The following is a 19,011-nucleotide window of genomic DNA, read 5'->3' on the forward strand; positions in this document are numbered from 1 at the left end:
ACTCTCAAAAAGGTCCTGCATTTTCTTGGTATGGTACAGGGCTATGCCAGAACCAGTAACATCAAAGTATGTGATTTTAGTTTGATAGTCCTGAGGCATAGCCCCTGGATTTGTAGGTAACTGTAAAGGTGAATATCTGTTAGCCATATTTACAGGGATAAGTGGAACGACTGGAACAGCTGGAAGAGCTGTAATAAGAGTGGTGGTAATGGTAGTATGTGCAGTGAATGGAGGTGTGGAAAAGGTGCTTGGAGAGGTGGATGATGAACAAGGGGAAGTAGGGGTTGAACGAACAAAACTTTAACAAGGTTTGGAAAATAGCTTGGTTGAACTGTTTCAGGACTAGAATCAGCAAGCTCTTCTTGTTTTTGTTTGCTAAGGTTTCTAGAGATTAAATTGGGATTTTCAAAAACATCTGGTGGATTTGGGACTGGGTTTGACCTGGTATAACGAGATTTACTCTTTGGAGCCAGCTTCCGAATTTATTTTTGGTATTTTTGTAAGAAATTTTTGGATTTTAGCAAGTAAGTAAGCAAATTCTTGGGACAGCTATCCGTAGCATAAAAATAGCATGAAGATTGACTGAAGAAGCTTTTATTTACTCTTGTAGATGCAAAGCAAGATCAGTTTTAAAGGCTTCCTAGCTGACATTCAGGCTTCATCTGTAGCTTTAAAGAACAGACAGCAATTGCAACAATTCGTTCGTTCTCTACTGGAGTTGCCAATGATGTTATCACTCAGGTTGTCCCTTGGCTCCTTAAGTGATACGGCCGAGGTAACCAAAAACCAATCTTTGGGCTGCAGGTCCTAGCCTACTTGCAGTCAGAGAGGGCTCTCTCTTTATGTTTTAACTTTGTTTTGGGTTGATTTTAGGTTAGTTATGGTGTACAAGGGTTTTGTTTTGATTTTGGTGGGAAGGAGATGTTTTCAAGCAGAGTTGGGATGCATAGTGTGAGAAGTTCAAACCATTGGGCATGGAGTCATGGATTAGGGCTTGCTGTTGTGTTTTCTTGGTCACAAGAGGAATATAGAGCAGGATAGCTACACATAGAATAATATCAGGTTGGAATAAAGATGGAATGAAGGCCAGAGATGAAAGGAAACTAAGAATCTTTCATTAGCTAACAGAGAGGGAAGGTGGATGAAAGTTTTTCTAGGAGCAGTAAAGAATTCCTAAAAAACAGTCATATGTGAAAGAAACAGGGTAAACATGATCATTTAAGTATGCATATTCATAACCATTTCTAAGGAAAACAAGAAATAACAAGAACTGAGCATAGGGTGCAGTCAAGCAAAACCTAAGCTATTCTTTTTCTTGCTATTTAGATGGTAACCCAATTGTGCATAAACATATGAAAACTGTAAACAGAGATAGAAAAACTTATTGAGCCATGTAGTAGCACAGGAATTCCACAGTCACTTTTTAACCATTAATAACACAACAATCAGTTCTTCATCCAAAGCATTCGAGTAGTCTTTGATTACAGAGCTTCTAAAAAATACAGCGCAAGTCCAACATGAGGAATATCAACCAACCAACCCTTTAAACAATGAATTAGGGTGGTTTATATAGGGGAAATATCTAAAAATATCTATTACAGTAGACCTTAAATAGGTCTGAGGGAAATGAGTTCTTTAACCTAATTTTGTCCTGAAATTAATGCAAGAAAATATCTTTGAGCTGCGCTGGAGGTAGATGTATCAAAATGAGTTAATATGGTGTCCTTATGGCTCTGTGATGTTCATTTAGCCATAATTGTGCTTTGGGATTTGATCCCCTGCTCTCGAGTGGCTTTGATGTGCATTAACTGTGATCTGAGAGCTTTAAATGGCTTCACCGTTTTCTTTGACTTTGCTTTGGGGGCCTTTAATGTTCACCTGCTTTGGTATTTCCGATCTGATACTCTTTGCTGCTTCACTGATACTCTTTTAATTTAATCTAGGCTATGTCTTTCCTCTGATACTCTTGAAATTGTCAAATCGCCCCTTTTCTGAACCTTCATGAAGAAATCCTGTCAAATTGTGAATTTTCGAGCCTGCTGGTAGCCGAGCAATAGGCAGCCTTCCATTTTGACCATTTTTTCTTAGTGATGCATGATTAGCGATAAACGCTAATCGCGCATCAAAAACTGCCTCAGTTTTTCATTCCGAGCATCCTTCGCTGTGATTTTTGCCTTTCGCGCCTTTTTTCAGTGATGACGTCAGCATGACGTTAGCAGTGGGTCCTGGGACGGTGGTGACATGGCAAGGTGATGTGGCAGGGTGACGTCAGCAAGGTGACGTGGCAGTATGGTGACGACGTGGCACAGGACGCAGTGGCGGGTTGATGCGGGGGTGACGTAGTGCTGTCGTGGCGATGACGTCATGGGCGGAGAGATAGAAGGCAGTTTGTGGTTTCATCGGATCGCCTTCTGTATGAGAGCGGTGATTGTCAAAGGAGCTCTAACACAATAAAAAGCAGACACCTATCTTTTGTATGATGGCAAAACCACCAGGCTATCGGAGGATAACTGTCGATCATCAGGGCGGATCCGAAATCGCCAAGAGCCGTTGGATCTGGGCAGGTGGATGGAAGGGCTGATGGAGTGTAGAGCTGGCAGCAGGTTCATATGCGGGGGCCCGCCCGAATATTAAATTAATATTTATGTGCGGGGGGGTCAAAAATTTGGGAAATACGGGTTTTTCAGGCCTCGGAAGGGATCTGATAACCTAACAAGGAATTTCACGCTTTGGATGAGTTCAAAGGCACTTGAGAAGGGTTTTATGTGTTTTAAGAAGGGTTTATGGCCAAAAAAAGGGGTTTATACCTTGGGAAAGGTAAAAATGGCCAAGGATGGATTTTATACATTTGGAGGAGAATTTTATGCATAGGAATGAGTCCTAATGCATTTTTTAGAAGATGGTTTGAGAGGCAAGCTGAGGGTTCTGGCTAAGTTTCAGGCAAACTTAGCGATTCCCGCGCATAGTCAAGGTTATCTTTCAACCAGAGGGAGGGGATATGTACATAGGGGAGCTATTTAGTGATTTTTAGTAAGGATAAGGGAAAATAGATAGGGATTTACATAATAATGTTAGAAGTTAATATGAATTTGTAAGGTGAAGTGTAGGGGAGAGGCTAAGTTTGTGAACTGAAACTTTAAACATAGGGAGTGAATGGACTGTGGAGAAATGATTCTTACACAAGAAATGTGGCTTCTTCTCACTGAAGAAAGTCAAAGCTTGTCTTAGTATTTTACAAAAAATGAAGTGGTAACAGGACTGGTTGGGCAGATCCCAAGGTCCTCAAGGCGATGTTAGTGAGTGATTTGGGGAATAAAAAGAAGGGGGAGTTAGAAATGCCTCGCTTGAGTTCCTCCAAATGAAAAAGTGCCTCATAAGTGTGGTCTGAATAAATATAACACTTGAAAACATGAAATGGATCACATAGTTTGATTCTGCAACCACAAAACTACTTACCCAGCCTACTTGCCTAGCATTTTTTCTTCTTTTTGCATGGGTGCATTTAGACTTGCAGACCCTGATTATCTTCTTTTATTTTGACTACCCTCCTATCTAAATGTACCCTTGTATCTTCCAAGGGCCTAGATTAAGCAGTCGGGCTCCTTCATTTCTCTACCTAGCTACTGATATGCCAAGTTTAAGCTGTTTGGACAGATATTCATTCTCTTTCTTCTAAAACAAGTAATTTAAACCTAGGGAAGCCAAGATTAAGCTGTTTGGCTTTCCCTTATCTGTAAAACTCTTCAAAAATGGTATGATTCTTCAAAATGGAACTTCTTGGAGATATGGAACCTTGCAGCATGAAAAGATGACATATTTGGCATGTAAAACAGTCAATCATGAAATATGAAACCTATTACAATAGGAGGCTAACAATTTGTATACAAATTCAGGTAATAGAATTTATGAAGTGGAACCTGAGGTTGAAAGAAGATCTCATAAGAATATTCTATCTATCATCTTACTAGAAGAATATAATGGTCAAAAGAAATTATCATACTTTGAATGTGAACATGTCAGTCTTTGATATGGGATAGAAAAATAAAATAAATAAGAACATGTCATCTTTGCTAATGCTCAATCAAGAAAAAAATGAATATGCATTGATGGATCCTCCACAAGACAAATAAAGAGATCTAGATATGGATTTTAGGTTGTCATATATATTTATTAAAGATGAGCTTAATGTTGCTCTAGAAGAAAGAAGGAAACTAATAATTAAAAAAAAAGAAAAAAAGGAAGCTACTTGAAAATAGGGATCACGATGTTGATGTTTTGAAGACCCAATTACAAGAAGAAAGAAGGAGGGAACCAGAGAGGTAGAGAAAGCTAAAAGAAAGAGAATATCATTGTGAAGTTCTAGAAGCCGAGATTATCTATTTAAAATATTATCTTAAAAATATAATAATCAACTAATGAAGTAGGAAAGGAAATAGAAGATGGAACTCCCAGAAAACATAGATAATAATATTTTGAAAAAACAACTAGAAGAATGTAAAGGATTGAGGACTCCTTGGTAAATAATCTTAAAGAAAACTTGGAGGAATATAGAAAAGTAGAAAAGGAAGTGGCCTCCACAAATAAGCATTTAGAGGAAGCATATCAGAATTCGAAGTTGGCTAAAGGAAATAAAATTATAGACATAATTATCGACAAGAAAAAATTTCCCCTCATCAAAATAGGTCTTGTTTATAAGGAAGATCATGGGACACCAAATGGAGAACAACTCAAGCACTATGTTGATACATTCATAGGATCTAGTAGAAATACAATTGAAGATGCCATTCAAGGAAACAAATAGCATAAGTATCTGCATATGAGCAACAATACAAACAATATTAAAGAGGAGTAAAGGATCAATAAGATGCTCATAAATCCATCCAGAGAAAAAAAAAATGAATATAAGTTTGAAAGTCCTACTACATTACAAAGTCATTCTAATCCTCTCAAGGGAACTACGAGAAAAAATGGAATAGGAGACACAGACTAGTGAAGAGATGAATCCTTTCAAAGGAAGAAAAATTTTAGAAGAAATACTTCATCAATATAGTCCCTCTCATCTAGGTATCAAAATACATTTTTTGGATGTTGTTTTTCATCTACAAGTTTTGGACATAAAGAAAGGGATTACAAGATCTATGACAAGAATGATTACCTCATAAATAGAGGCTATTATCAAAATTCCAAGATCAAATATATGGGAAATTAGAATATACAATAGAAGACAATATGAACCATTTCTACCATTATTCAAGTTCAACACAAAATTCTACAAACGTCACAATGTTGGGCATATAGCTCGTGACTACAAAATTGACATAAGGTATATTTCTAAACCATTTAAGAAAGAATTTTTCTCTATTGATAAAAGAAATAAAACCAAGGTGTGGATAAGGAAATAGGAAGAGCCAAAGATAGATCTACACACTCTAACATAATCTACTGGGGAAGGATTCTTCAAGTATATGCAAGTTTGAGACGAGATGAAACTTGAAGAAGTAGAATTTTTTTGGAATGAGTACTCTAAAATAAGTAATGGAAATAATATGAAAAAAATAAAATAATAAGTTGAATATTGAGATTAAATTTGAAGCAAGATGTAGGAAACACATAATTAAAGGGATCCAAGGAACAGGGGGAGCACTCCTCATAAACAATGCAAAAGGATAATTGAAATTGAACATGCAAGAACACTTGGCCACAACTTTGACAGGGGGGGCTGAGATGCAGATAAAATTGATCAAGAAAAAGGAAAGAGAAATAAAACATTCATAGGGGTATTATGGTTGCATCAAACTTATTCACAAGGAAGAGTAAGTAAACATTGACTAGTAGCATGAGATAGTGAGAAACCATAAAAAATGGAGCAACTGAAATAATAATGAAAAACTTCCTTGACAAGGCGAGATCAAGGCTATTTGGATAAGTATATAGGAATATCATACTAAAAAAAGGAAAGTCAAATGAAAATAGTCAATCAGATGGGAATAATATTAAAATTTGTTTAAAAGAGTGTTGTGAGTTGGAACAACATCTAAGGCTTCATGATATGCTTAAAAATAAAAAGTCAAGGAAGTTGTCTGTCAGGAAATAAGAGAGAATATTATTGGATAAAGCTCATAGGGGATAGTAGCATACATTCAAGTTGGGTTGATTTATCAAGAAAAACTTAAATTGAAAGTCGATGGTGCAATAGTATGTGTGATTTTTTTTAGGAATTTTTGAATGTGGATTGAAACAATCATATAACTCACACTAAATGGTACCATAGTAGAAAAATTAAATCGGTAGGAGAAACCCAAGTTTAGGGGGAGAAAGTCTATTATAGTGCATGTTATGAGGACAAATCTATCTTGTGGACAAGAGAAATCTCCCTAGGCTTCTAAGAACCCTGGTAACAAATACACAGTAATTGCTACCTTTCTCTAAGTTTTGAACATTTGAAAGCAATAAAATGAAAGAGGCCTCTTACCGGCTTAGGGAAATGATTGATTAAGTGTTAGGAATAATGCCGAGAGGGGGGGGGGGTGAATTAGTATTACAAATCAATTACTTTTTAATTTCATAATCAGATTTATATACACTACTTCAGTGAAGGGAACTCATGTGTGCATGCAACTGTGATTAAGGAAAGCATCATATACCTAGAAAACTTATGATTTAGTTAATTCATCATGTGTTGACATTTAATTAGTGCTAATAAACTTTATTAAACATTAAACAGTAACCATGTGCAGTAATAACAGAATAAACCATCATACATAAGAAACACACATGAACACCAAGATTTAAGGTGGAAAGCCAATGCAGGAGAAAAACCACCTGTTGTTGTTGCCTTTGTCTTGTTTTTAATATAAATAATAGGTTGTTTACAATATTGTATTGGTGCAGACTCATACTAATACACAAGAAACCACCTTTAGAAGGCTACAACATTCTCTTGTTCTCCAGCTTCTACTGGAATGGAGCTACAACCCCCTAGATCTTGTACTAGCCGATATGTTTACTAGTATGTAGGCACCGACCAACATAAGGATATGACCCTATTTGTTCCTCCAGGGACCATTTTTCATAAATTTTCAGACTGTATGATCCTAGTACACAACAACATAATATGAAGGCCTTGTTTCATCAAATTTTCACACTAGACCCATCAAAAACTTTGAAGCTCAAACTCTATAACAATAACTGCATCAACCAATAATCTGTTAATCTAAGCAGTCAGATCATTGTCAGCAAAACACTATGTTGAGCCCATATACCTGCATCATCATTCGGAACTAGCTGCAACCTCAAAAATCATACATCAAAATGCATACGCTACTTTAATGAACCCAACTTGCGTGTATATGCTACTTCCGTTAACAAAACCTACGTATACCTCCAAAATTATTGAATCATAAAAAAACTCTGATTCAAAAATGTACCAACCACTGACAATCTCAAGATCTACTATCAAATTACATATATCTAAACATATAGCAACAAATATCTCCGTTCTGACTTAATCAATCAATCAATCAGACTCAATCTCCTTATGCATTCATTTCTACTTTCAGATCTACGAAGACATCATTAATAGACAATAGTAAAATAATATCACTGATAAGATAGATTAATCATCTCTAAACAATAGGATTTCATTTTGCATACACTACTTGGAAGTGTTGAACCAGCGTGTATACGCATCTTCACCAAGGCGATCTATCATACAGATATGAAGATAAAAACTTATAACTTTGCAGCTATTCTAGTCTTTAGATATACCCATATCATAGCATTTAAAGCACAAAACGTTTGTTAACACTCACATAGAGCCTATCTATTATCAGATCTCATAATGATAAGTCATTATGATCCCGATCCATCATTAGATCTCATCCATCGTCAAACACTCAAGTGCATACTTAGTCCAGATCAAGAAAAGCATCAAAAACATGCACAATTGCTTTTGATCTAACACTTCATAAGATATTCATTACTTGTCCACTTAGCGCTTTGATCTTCTCCTCCTTATATAGTTTTATCCTTTCTCAATACCTCGGACCAAAACAACACTTAAAACCTGTGGTATTGTTAAACGGTATCAAACAACCATTACTCCGCTCAATATTGTGGCCTAATACCAATGTATTGACCCTTGGAATTATTTCACCTTAATTTCCTTAATTTTTCATCCCATACACGATTTTCGTCTTGTGAAAGTGTGTGCATATGTATACGCTCTTTTTGTACAGTGAACACACATGTATACACTCTTTTTGTACAGTGAACCCATGTATATGACTTAACATACCTGAAAACATCCTTTTTCTTCAACTTCTTGATTCTGATCTATAGTCCTTTGTTCCAACATCCTGTTCTTATGTACCATTGCCCTGATACCTCTAAATTGACCTCTTATAACATGATTTTCCATCATACATCACTTTTGAACTGATTTCTCTGAACTGCCCTACATTTTGTCACATCTGTAAACACAACTGCCACGTATTCTATCATATCATGTTTATAATTTTATTAATTAGTTCATTCATAAAATATCAAGGACAACAAACACTAACAATCTCCCTGTATTAAACCTTTGACCATTATTCTCTTCCCTCATTTTGTCTCCTCTGACCTATAGATTCATCTCTGTTCAATCGTTCTGTCACCTCTTATATGTCCTGTAGATTCATCTAGTTGCCATATACTTGTTCTGCTACAAGTAGGTTTCCATCAAGTACAACACATGCATCATAATGCCAACAATCTCCCCCCTTTGACGTGATGGAAACTACTTTGGTGTTTGGTCACCGCAACCTGTAAATAACACCAAGTTGTTCTGAACATCAAGCTACTCTCCAAGCATAACTCTCCAAACACCAAGTTAGTCTCCCCCTTTGACATCAAGGGCAAAGGGTTGACTGACCAATGCTAAATGAAGAATTCCATATCTCAACAATTGAATATGAACATTGATCATGCTCCCCCTAGGTACATGTTGAATTCTCTGATTAAACTCACCCTTTGTACATACTGAGATGCACTATACCATCCATGCTCCCCTTGAGAACATGTAGAGTCTTCAAAAATATTTTCCAAAAGAATAACATGACTCTATAACTCAACTATGTGAGTATGACCTTCCTATCACCAATGACTCATATATACATCAATCTCCCAAGCAAGTGGGGATATACCAAATGAATCAACCACTGAACAAGTGGGATTACATATTTGACATGATCTGAAAAGTCCATACATGACTAAATATGACAATTATTACATCATAGGCCTTTACACTACCTTTACATCGAATGATATACATGACATTTATAAAAAAGACTAAAGATCTAAACAAGACCATGATAGTCATCAACAACTATCATACACCATAGATGATCTACACCATAAGCATATGTAAGCAACATCCAGACCATAAATCTGTATATGTCCATCATCAGTTCCCAAGATATGACAATGTAAATATCATCAACCTGTGACAAAGTATGTCGCATATAGATATCAACTCCTCCCCTTGACCTCATCAAGATCAACTTTATCTTTTTCCTTAGTAGAAAAAGCCTTATCATAACCTTCCATGAATCAGCTAAGCATATGTCATATCTCCAAGTAGTAACAAAAAATCATTCACATCATATCATATGTACGTGAAAACACCATCATCATCATCTATGATCATAACATCATCATCAAGAATTGCATGATCTTTCCACAAGAACCCTCAATATATCAACCATGTATCATCACTAAGGACATCCCACATCTGATAAACATCAACCATGATAATCAACATATGTGAGTGTCAAACCTATCATCATAAAGTAAGAATTCATCATCATTATGTGACTAAGTAATCCATGTCTGTGAATATCCATGTCTTCAAATAGCTATGTCTTCATGAGAACCACAATAACACCTTTCTATTGGCCAACCAACAATATTTATCAATATGTGACTTAAGTAATCATCCATGTATCCAACATAATGTGTATCCACCAAAGAGATAGCAATATATATCTATAAAACCATGAGGTCATAGTCATTTTTCAAGCTTTCTTGATACCATCAAAAACAACAATCCTCAACCATGTGAGAGCCAAGAACTATAGGAATCCTCATCCATAACTGCACCATATGAAGTTTATGCATCTTTGAAGGCATGATGGTAGCAACATAAAAGAAATGTCACTTATCAAATAATGAAGTTGTGTACTCAATATTTTTTCTTCTGCTTGTCCTTATGAGGATCACCATGTAAGCAACATACCATATGTACTGTATGCATCATCAAAAGAGTCACCCACAATCATCCATAAATATAATCTGAATAACAACTATGTGGCTCAAGCTATATAAGTATCATCTCAAATTTCATCATAGGCAACTCATTACTGCAGCATAGCATGATGTATCATTTAAACACTTCATCAACATAGGAATCCTCACCATTGATAAGAATCGTTATGTACCAAAGACTTCAAACATAATACCAACATGAAGTCCCTAAAAGCTTTCTATCACATTCTATTTGATGCTACAAATGTCTTGTCATCACTCCCAACAACTTCTCCATGAAGTTTTGAAAGAGATTTTCAAAGACAAAGACAAAACAAGAGATCAAAGCGTACAAGACATAATCAAAGAGATCATGAACTAATTAACCAATTATACAATGCAAAATGATCAATTATGCAACCAAAACTCATGTAGGTGATCAAGGAATCCTACAAATCAAATCAATAGAGATTTAATTGAGAAATAACAATTGCTTATATTCATAAAACTGGAGAAAATCCTTACAACCATGTAGCCTTGATGTATAAATCCCTTTATACAATCTCCAACCCTCTCTCTTGCAAGACAAGCCTTCCAAACTAATCTCAATAGCATAAACCTAATTCCAACAATCCTTTCTCAAATTCCATGCCTATAATGGATTTATATCCGAATGATGAGAAGTTATGGATCCATTCTTGAAGGGATGAGATCAACTATTAGTGGGATAAAGGTACCACAAAGGAAGGGGAGTTAATCCATGATGGGTGGGATCACCACTGAATAAGAACTCATTCAAAGCTTGTTGGTTAGGATAGATGCTACCAACAATGCTTCTAGGCTTTAATTTCTATTTTTACGTACTTCAAGTCATGTGTGAAGGTCATTGTGGAAGACAGTGTGTACTTTTGTGTAGATAATAATGGTCTTCCCTGTGTATGCAAAAAAATGACTAGGAAATTGCGAACATAGCCAAAATCTGGGTTTTGTACCATAGGATCAATAAATTCCACCTTCTTTGGGATGATTTAGTTTCAAACTCTGGAGGGTGGTGCTCTAGAACACTTGTGTGGATAGAGAGACATGCAAACTAATGGTCATTTTCCTAATGTGACAAAATGATGTGTAATATATTCCCCCCTAAAGCGCAAATTCAAAAGAAATATTTTGATGACTGAAGTGCATTATCATGTGAATGTTTAAATTATAGATTTCATTTGGAGACCTTAAACAATCAGACAAATGTTGCAATAAAATATATAATATCATCACTGAGGTAAGCATTCCCATACTCATAGCATAAATCTATCAAAGCACAGTATGGAAATACATCTGAAGATCCATGTCAAAAGAAGACATAGGATGGATGCAACCATCAATGGATCTATATTTACAATCATGAATATTTAATAAATCAAAACAACATGGATGGATGAAACTATATCCTGGGTCTTGATCTCCATCTCTTGATCCGTAGGACGAATCTAGCCATGTGGGTGAATGTCTTGAAGTCAAACATGGTAGAAACCACTTAATTACCGGTCAATAATGTGAACAGTTAAAAAGTGCGAGAGAGACCACCAATAATGACAATGGATCTCAAGGTACTTCTAGTACAATCTATAAAGTGTGAATAGATGATTTGATGTTGAACACTCATAGAATCATTCGATTGAAGGCCAATGATGAGAACCTATCGTCGAAGGCAAGAAACCTACCATTAAGGCATGCAGGACTCAAGGTAATGAAGGTTTATAGATGAACTTCCTATAAAATGAGTTGCAGTTGATAGGAAGTGACACGTTGTAGGAGGACCTATGACACGAAAGTCATGTCAAGTTATGAAGAATAGAAGTTTGGAGTAATTCAGGACTAACTCAGGGATGGTCGATGCAACTGAAGGCAAAGACTGGCAAAGTAATTTTTATTGTGGTTGAACTTCTCTTGAACATATCAGAGACACGACTTAATGACTTGGCACCATTTGACTCAAAAATAAAAACTCAAACCAACTGAAGAATTTCAAATGAGGTATGGTCAACTGAGTAACAAATGGATTTCCCCAACCCAGACATGAAAAGTGATGGAATGTCATGTTCAAAAGTGACATAATGCCTTCTAAAATGAAAAACAAAGATTCTTTCTCACTTTTCCCCCACAATTACTCGAAATTACCTCTTTATTCTTTACAAGCTTGAGGAGGATAACATATGCTTGTCCTATAAGCTCATACTTCATACGAGTCCTCCAAATTATTTTTAACGAACCCTAAGGAATGATTTGGTCTTGTCATGCTTAACGAGTCCTATACTAATAAATATTTACAAGTCCAATAAAGGGGTAACTCGATTTCATTTTCATTTTTAAAGAGTTTGAAAAGATATGAAAAGAAGCCCTATTTAGTTATTTTACCATAAAATTTTAATAAGCCTGGAGAAAGTAAAGCTTGGACTTTCTCGGTTTTAGGGAGTTAGAAGAAAAGTGTAAGTAAACTCCATAATGTTATTTTGCGCACATTTAGTCCCTCAAGCCTGAAAACGGATAAAATAATGCAAGAGAGAAATCTATTGGCGATCATTAGTCAATGCATACTTTTTTCGTAAATAGTCTCGTTTAGTCCATAAAAGGGTTAAACTTATACTAAAAGGATGGTTATTCATTTACTTTTACGAGTTCGAACAATCAAGTACTCAATGATATTTTCATTTTTAAGGAGCTTGAAAAGGGTGTAGAGAGAACTCCATGATTTCTCTTTTTCACAATTTTTAATGAGCTTGTGAAAGTGATAAATAGTACTCAGTACCAAAATGATTTTTTTTTGTAATTATCCCATAACCTGCACACGTAAACTCAAAATAATTATCTTTGTTCAACAATAAATACTTGTAAAATAATATTTAATTAGCCCTAAACAATTTTAAAAATCCCAAAATGTAAAAAGTTTTCACCATTTTCATTTTTACCATTTTGAGAGAGATAGAAGCCATTTTTTACCAGAAAATTCCAAAGCTAATTCTGGGCAAACAGTTGGAGGAAATCGTGAGCCACCTTCACCAGGTAAATGGTCTATACGAGTTCTTCATTTTCATGTCAATTTTGTATCTTTTCACTGTGGATTTTGGAATTTTAGGGAGGGTTTTGCAAAAAGTTTTTCGCCCTCGATGTGCGCAGGTGCCCTTCATTGGGCTTGCGCACATTGATATAATTTTTAACACGATGTAAGCAGTTTCAAGGAAATAAACTATGCACATGCGCATTTTTCATTGAAGCCAACTGCGAACAACACCGAGGGCCAAGAAAAGCAATTGAAAATGTGCCAAATTTTGTTAAATCTCTCAATGCCTATTTCTAATGATTTGTAATGTTTAATTGGAGACTTTTGATCCATAAACATGGAATGGAGAGAGTGTGAGCATGAGGAACAAGATATACTTTCTCTCAATGACCCACCAACCATACAAACCCCGACACGATGTGGATTATACAAGTTTTTCATCATTCCAAGCATGATGGACCAACTAGACTTACTTGAATGGATGGTAGTGTTGGAAATAATACTGAGAGGGGGGGGGGGTGAATCAGTATTATCAGATCAGATAAAAATTTTCAATTTCATACTCAGATTCATACACGCAGCTTCCGTTAAGGATATCAACGTATACACGCGACTTTGTTAAGGGCAACTAGCGTACATGCAGTAATCTTATGATTTAGTTAGCTTATCTTCAGTAAATGCATCAGAACATTATTACCCATATTAACAGTAAACAGGTGCAGTATAACAGAACAGATCATCACACATAAGGCACACACATGAACACCATGATATAAGGTGGAAACCCAATGTGGGTGAAAACCACCTGCTGCAATTTGTTTCTATCTTCCTTTAATAAGAAACTTCTTTTACAATGTACTGGTGCAGTCCTTTACCAGCACGCAGGCTACAACCTGCAGAGGGCTACAACCCTCTTAGCTCTTGTACTAGCCGATCCATTTACTAGTACGTAGGTGCCTGCCTATAGAATGCTCCAACCTTTAATCGTTCTTCAGCTGCTCTTGGAAGGGAGCTACAACTCCTTTGCTCTTGTACTGGCTGATATGTTTACCAGTACGTAGGTGCCGGCCTACGATCTACCCAGGACCACGTTTCATACATTTTCATACTAGATCCATAAGACAATCACCATTGTAGTACAACCTGCATCATCAATTACTGAAGCACTGAAACACTGAAACTTTGTCAAAAACACAGTCACCAGAGCACAGAGCAGACACAGAACTCTGCAATAACCATCATACCCATCTGCAACTTCAAATATCAAGCTTTACAGTGTACACGCTACTTGGATGAACCCAACCTACGTGTATATGCCATTTTTCCAAAGCCAACCCGCGTACAGATCTAAAATTATTTCTTATAACTTTGCAGCTGTACCAGACATCAATCATATTATAACACTTATAGAATATTATTTGCGTCAATATGCAGATCTAGAATAAGCATAATCAACCATATAAAGATAGTTCATTTCAAACCATTTGATCCCGATCTCTCCTTAGATCTTGTTCTCCATCAACTGGTGAGATATCTCCTTAGCTCAGATCAAGCAATTGCATCATCAACCCATAACCTGCATACTGGATCTAATACTTCATCAGATATTCAAGACTTTTTAGATACATTTGCCTAATGATCTTCTTCTCCTTATATAGCCTTAGGCCTTGCTCAATACCACGGGCCAAAACCATAGAAATCCAATACCATCAACTTCAAAACTAGGGATCAAGACGTCCGTCGAGACACCATGGTCCAAAACCATAGGCACAACTTCCAAGGAATAACCGCCACGGACCAAAGATAAGTTTTCCACATACACGCTCTTTTACTGAAGCCAACCTGCGTGTACACGCGACTTGGTATATAGCGAACCTGCGTATACGCGACTTGGTATATAGTGAACCTGCTTGTATACACGACTTGGTATATAGTGAACCAGCGTGTATATATTTTCTCTTCATACTTGTAGTCTGATCATCAATTCCTTGCTGCTATCCTTCTGCACTATGATTTGTCATCAGTGTGATTTGCCATCAAGGCCAAAAATGCCAACAGGTAGGCAAGTGGAATGTTTAGGAAGAGTGTTTTATAGTCAAGGACCAAAGGCTAGTCATTGATGTAGATGACATCTATTTCTTGAGTGGATTTCCCGATTATGGCAAGGAAATTAGCTTGTTTGTCCATAGGTGCGGTGGCAAGACCATTGCTACCTACTTGATCCAACATTTCACTGATGGAGCTTCTCTTAAAGATGGTCGAATTGATATCAAGACCATACGTGATATTCCTTTGAAAGCCATTAGGTTTACTATTGCACGATTTTGTGGTAGTGCAACATTACATGTGCTCACTAAGGCTCAGATAGGCTACCGTGGATTGCTACAATGGCACCATATTTAATTGGTGTGAGGTTGTAGTTTCCAACTTGAAAGGGAAACTAACTAGGGTGAGAATGGAAAACCTCAAAAACGTTGGGTATGGTACCTTCATGATTTCATTTTCTCTGGAGCACATTCCTCTTTTGGCTCCATATGTATCTATAGAGAGAGAGGAGGGCCTCGTGACCCTTGCATGCTGAAGTGGGGTACACTTATGTCACACCATGGAGGTGGTGAAGGACCAACTATTAGGTTTACTGTTGACTTCTTTGAGTGGATGGAAAGAAATATCATCATGATGGAGGGATTTCTATATGTAGGGACGGACTACACAGGAGATTTCGATAGGCCACTACCTCTTGGGATGCAATGGGGTGCTATAAGTAATACTTCAATTTTTTTTTTTTTTTAATATTTTCATTTTTTTGTTATTTTTGGAATCCAACTAATTATCTGAAATTATCATGCAGATGTGGCTCTAGTGAGACTGGCTAGATTATGTAGATATGAATGACATGATGAGCAGCTAGTTTCCCCCATAGTACAGAACCTAGATGTGGAAGAGACACTAACAGAGATAGAGCACAACCTTGAGAGGTTGACTCTAGACATTCGAGATGCCGCCATAGGTGATCTACCTACCTGTGACCAGAGGCATACTACAAGAGTTCCTAGTCCTATTAGCCATTTTATATGATGAGTAGCACGTGATATTGTATGCTACCATGATCACCATCATGCGTAATGACTAGCCTAAGGGCTACATTTTTTATTTTTTACGATGTATCGACCTGTTCGAAAAATAAAGGTCGCGGGGCCCCATGTCATTCGATGATATTTTTTGTAAAAGCCATGCTTATTTACAAACTTTATCTAATGAAAAACCTACTACGTCTATTTCTGATTGTCTTCTACAATATCCGAATGAATATTGCATTGATTTATTTACAAATGTTTTACTGTAGGTTTTAACCCCATATAGAAATCACTTACATATGAATTCTAAAACATAGAAAATAAACAATGTGAGAGCATAACACATAAATCACATATACACAGAGATCTTCCCATGGATCCCAAAACCAGGACTACTAGCATCATTTTTCATTGTATTCCTTTCAATGTTACAATACATATTTATACATGTCGAAGCATCCAATACGATGGAACGAAAACCATTGCGTCCAAAACCATGGACCGAAAACCATCACGTCTAAAACCATGTGCAAAAAATCATGCAAAAAACCATAGGTAGGTCCGCCCAACCTAATATAGGGTCAAAAAATAAAATTTCCCGAGGTGTTGCCCCGAACCCCATAGAGTGGGGTTACCTGCACCCCTCAAACCCCATGTGACTCCCCCAGCTATGCAATCGGTGCAACGAAGGGGGGGCTTTCCCCCCTTTTAACCCCCTGGTTAACTATGTGGGCTAGTCGTGGAAAGAATATAACACAACCCAACATTCTCCCACTTGTTGTTTTCTTTCCATAAGGGGCCGCAAGAAAGCTTAGTCATTTATCCAGCCTGCAATGCCCAATGTTTCTCTACAACAAGGTAACTTCTCAGAGCTCACAAATTTTGTTAATGCATATGCAATATTCTTCAAATTTTCCACCTTTGCCAGCAACACCTTTTTGTCCTCTATCATATCCCTCACAAAGTGATACTGAACATCAATGTGCTTTGTCTTTGAATGATATGCAGGGTTCTTTGCCAAGAAAATTTCACTTTGGCTGTCACAGTCTATCCTTATAGCTCCCTGTACTAACCCCATACTTGAACACAATCTCTGCAACCAAAATTCTTCCTTGCTTGCATGAGTGGTTGCCATCTATTCTATCTCTATAGTTGACAGTGCCACTATAGATTGTTTCTTTCTCATCCAATTGATTGCACCTCCAAATAGGTTAAACACATACCCACTTGTAGATTTTCTCTGATCCAAATCTCCAGCCCAGTCTACATCAACAAAGCCATGAATATCCAACACTTTGTCCAATCCTGGTCTTCCTTGGTAGCAAAAACCATAATCACCAGTGCCACACAAATACCTAAAAACACGATTCATTGCTGTCCAGTGCTCCATCCCTGGTTTTGACATAAACCTTCTCAATACTCCCATTGCATGTGCAATGTCTACTCTAGTACAAATCATTGCATACATCAGGCTATCGACTGCACTTGCATACGGAACACGGGACATGTCCTCTTCCTCTTTTTGTGTCTTGGGACACTTTTTAGCAGATAACTTCACACCTACACGAATAGGAACCTTCATCGGTTTACTATCTTGCGTATTAAACCTCTGCAGTATTTTCTTGACATACTTCCTCTGGTTTAACTAGAGCCTCCTCTTTTCGCAATATCTTTTAATTTCCATGCCCAAAATATAGTTTGCAGCACCAAGACCTTTCATGTCAAATTTCGAGGACAATTGGGTCTTCAAATCTTGGATAATTTCTTTGTAATTTGCAACCAGCAACATATCAACCACATACAAGACCAGATAAATAACATAGTCACCAGTTAATTTAAAATACACATAGTGATCTGCTTTGCTTCTGGTGAAGCCAAGTCCCCGTATAAACGTATCAAATTTTCGATACCACAACCTTGCTGACTGTTTTAACCCATACAAAGACTTCTTTAACTTGCATACCAGTTCTTTCTTACCATTCACCATAAAGCCTTTAGGTTTCTTCATGTAGATCTCCTCTTCCAGATCCCCGTGAAGAAATTTTGTCTTCACGGAAATCAATTCCTGGCACCTGGGAATAACCTTTTGCTACCAACCGAGATTTTTATTTCTCCACCTTTCCTTCTGCATTTGCCTTCTTGAAAACCCATTTGCTACTTGTGGGTTTCCTTCCAGCCGGCAACTCTACCAGAGCCCATGCCTCATTTTTGTGCAAAGATGCCATTTCATCAACCATGGTCTCTTTAGATAGTTTGCCATCCTCTGAATTTACTGCTTCCTTCACAGTTCTAGGATCATCATCAGTAATAGATAAAGTAGAATTTGAACAGAAAGTAGATGGACTATACCTTTCTGGTTTCCTTCTTTCTCAAATTGATCTTCTCACACTCGAAGTTTGTGGCTCTTCATCTTCTAATTCCTCCTCTACTGTAGAGTCTGATTCTTCCTCCTTAAGCTCAAACTTTATCTTCTCAGGTTCCTTTGGTTGGACTTCATGTTTAATAACATATTTCACCTCTCTGAACACCACATCTCGGTTGTACATAACCTTCCTTGTTACTGGGTTCCAAAGCTTATAACCCTTTCAACCATCC

The sequence above is a fragment of the Pinus tabuliformis genome, chromosome 9 (genome assembly GCF_031772625.1).
Source record: "Pinus tabuliformis cultivar Carrire ecotype Pingquan chromosome 9, CPIR1, whole genome shotgun sequence".
Taxonomy (NCBI): Eukaryota; Viridiplantae; Streptophyta; class Pinopsida; order Pinales; family Pinaceae; genus Pinus; species Pinus tabuliformis.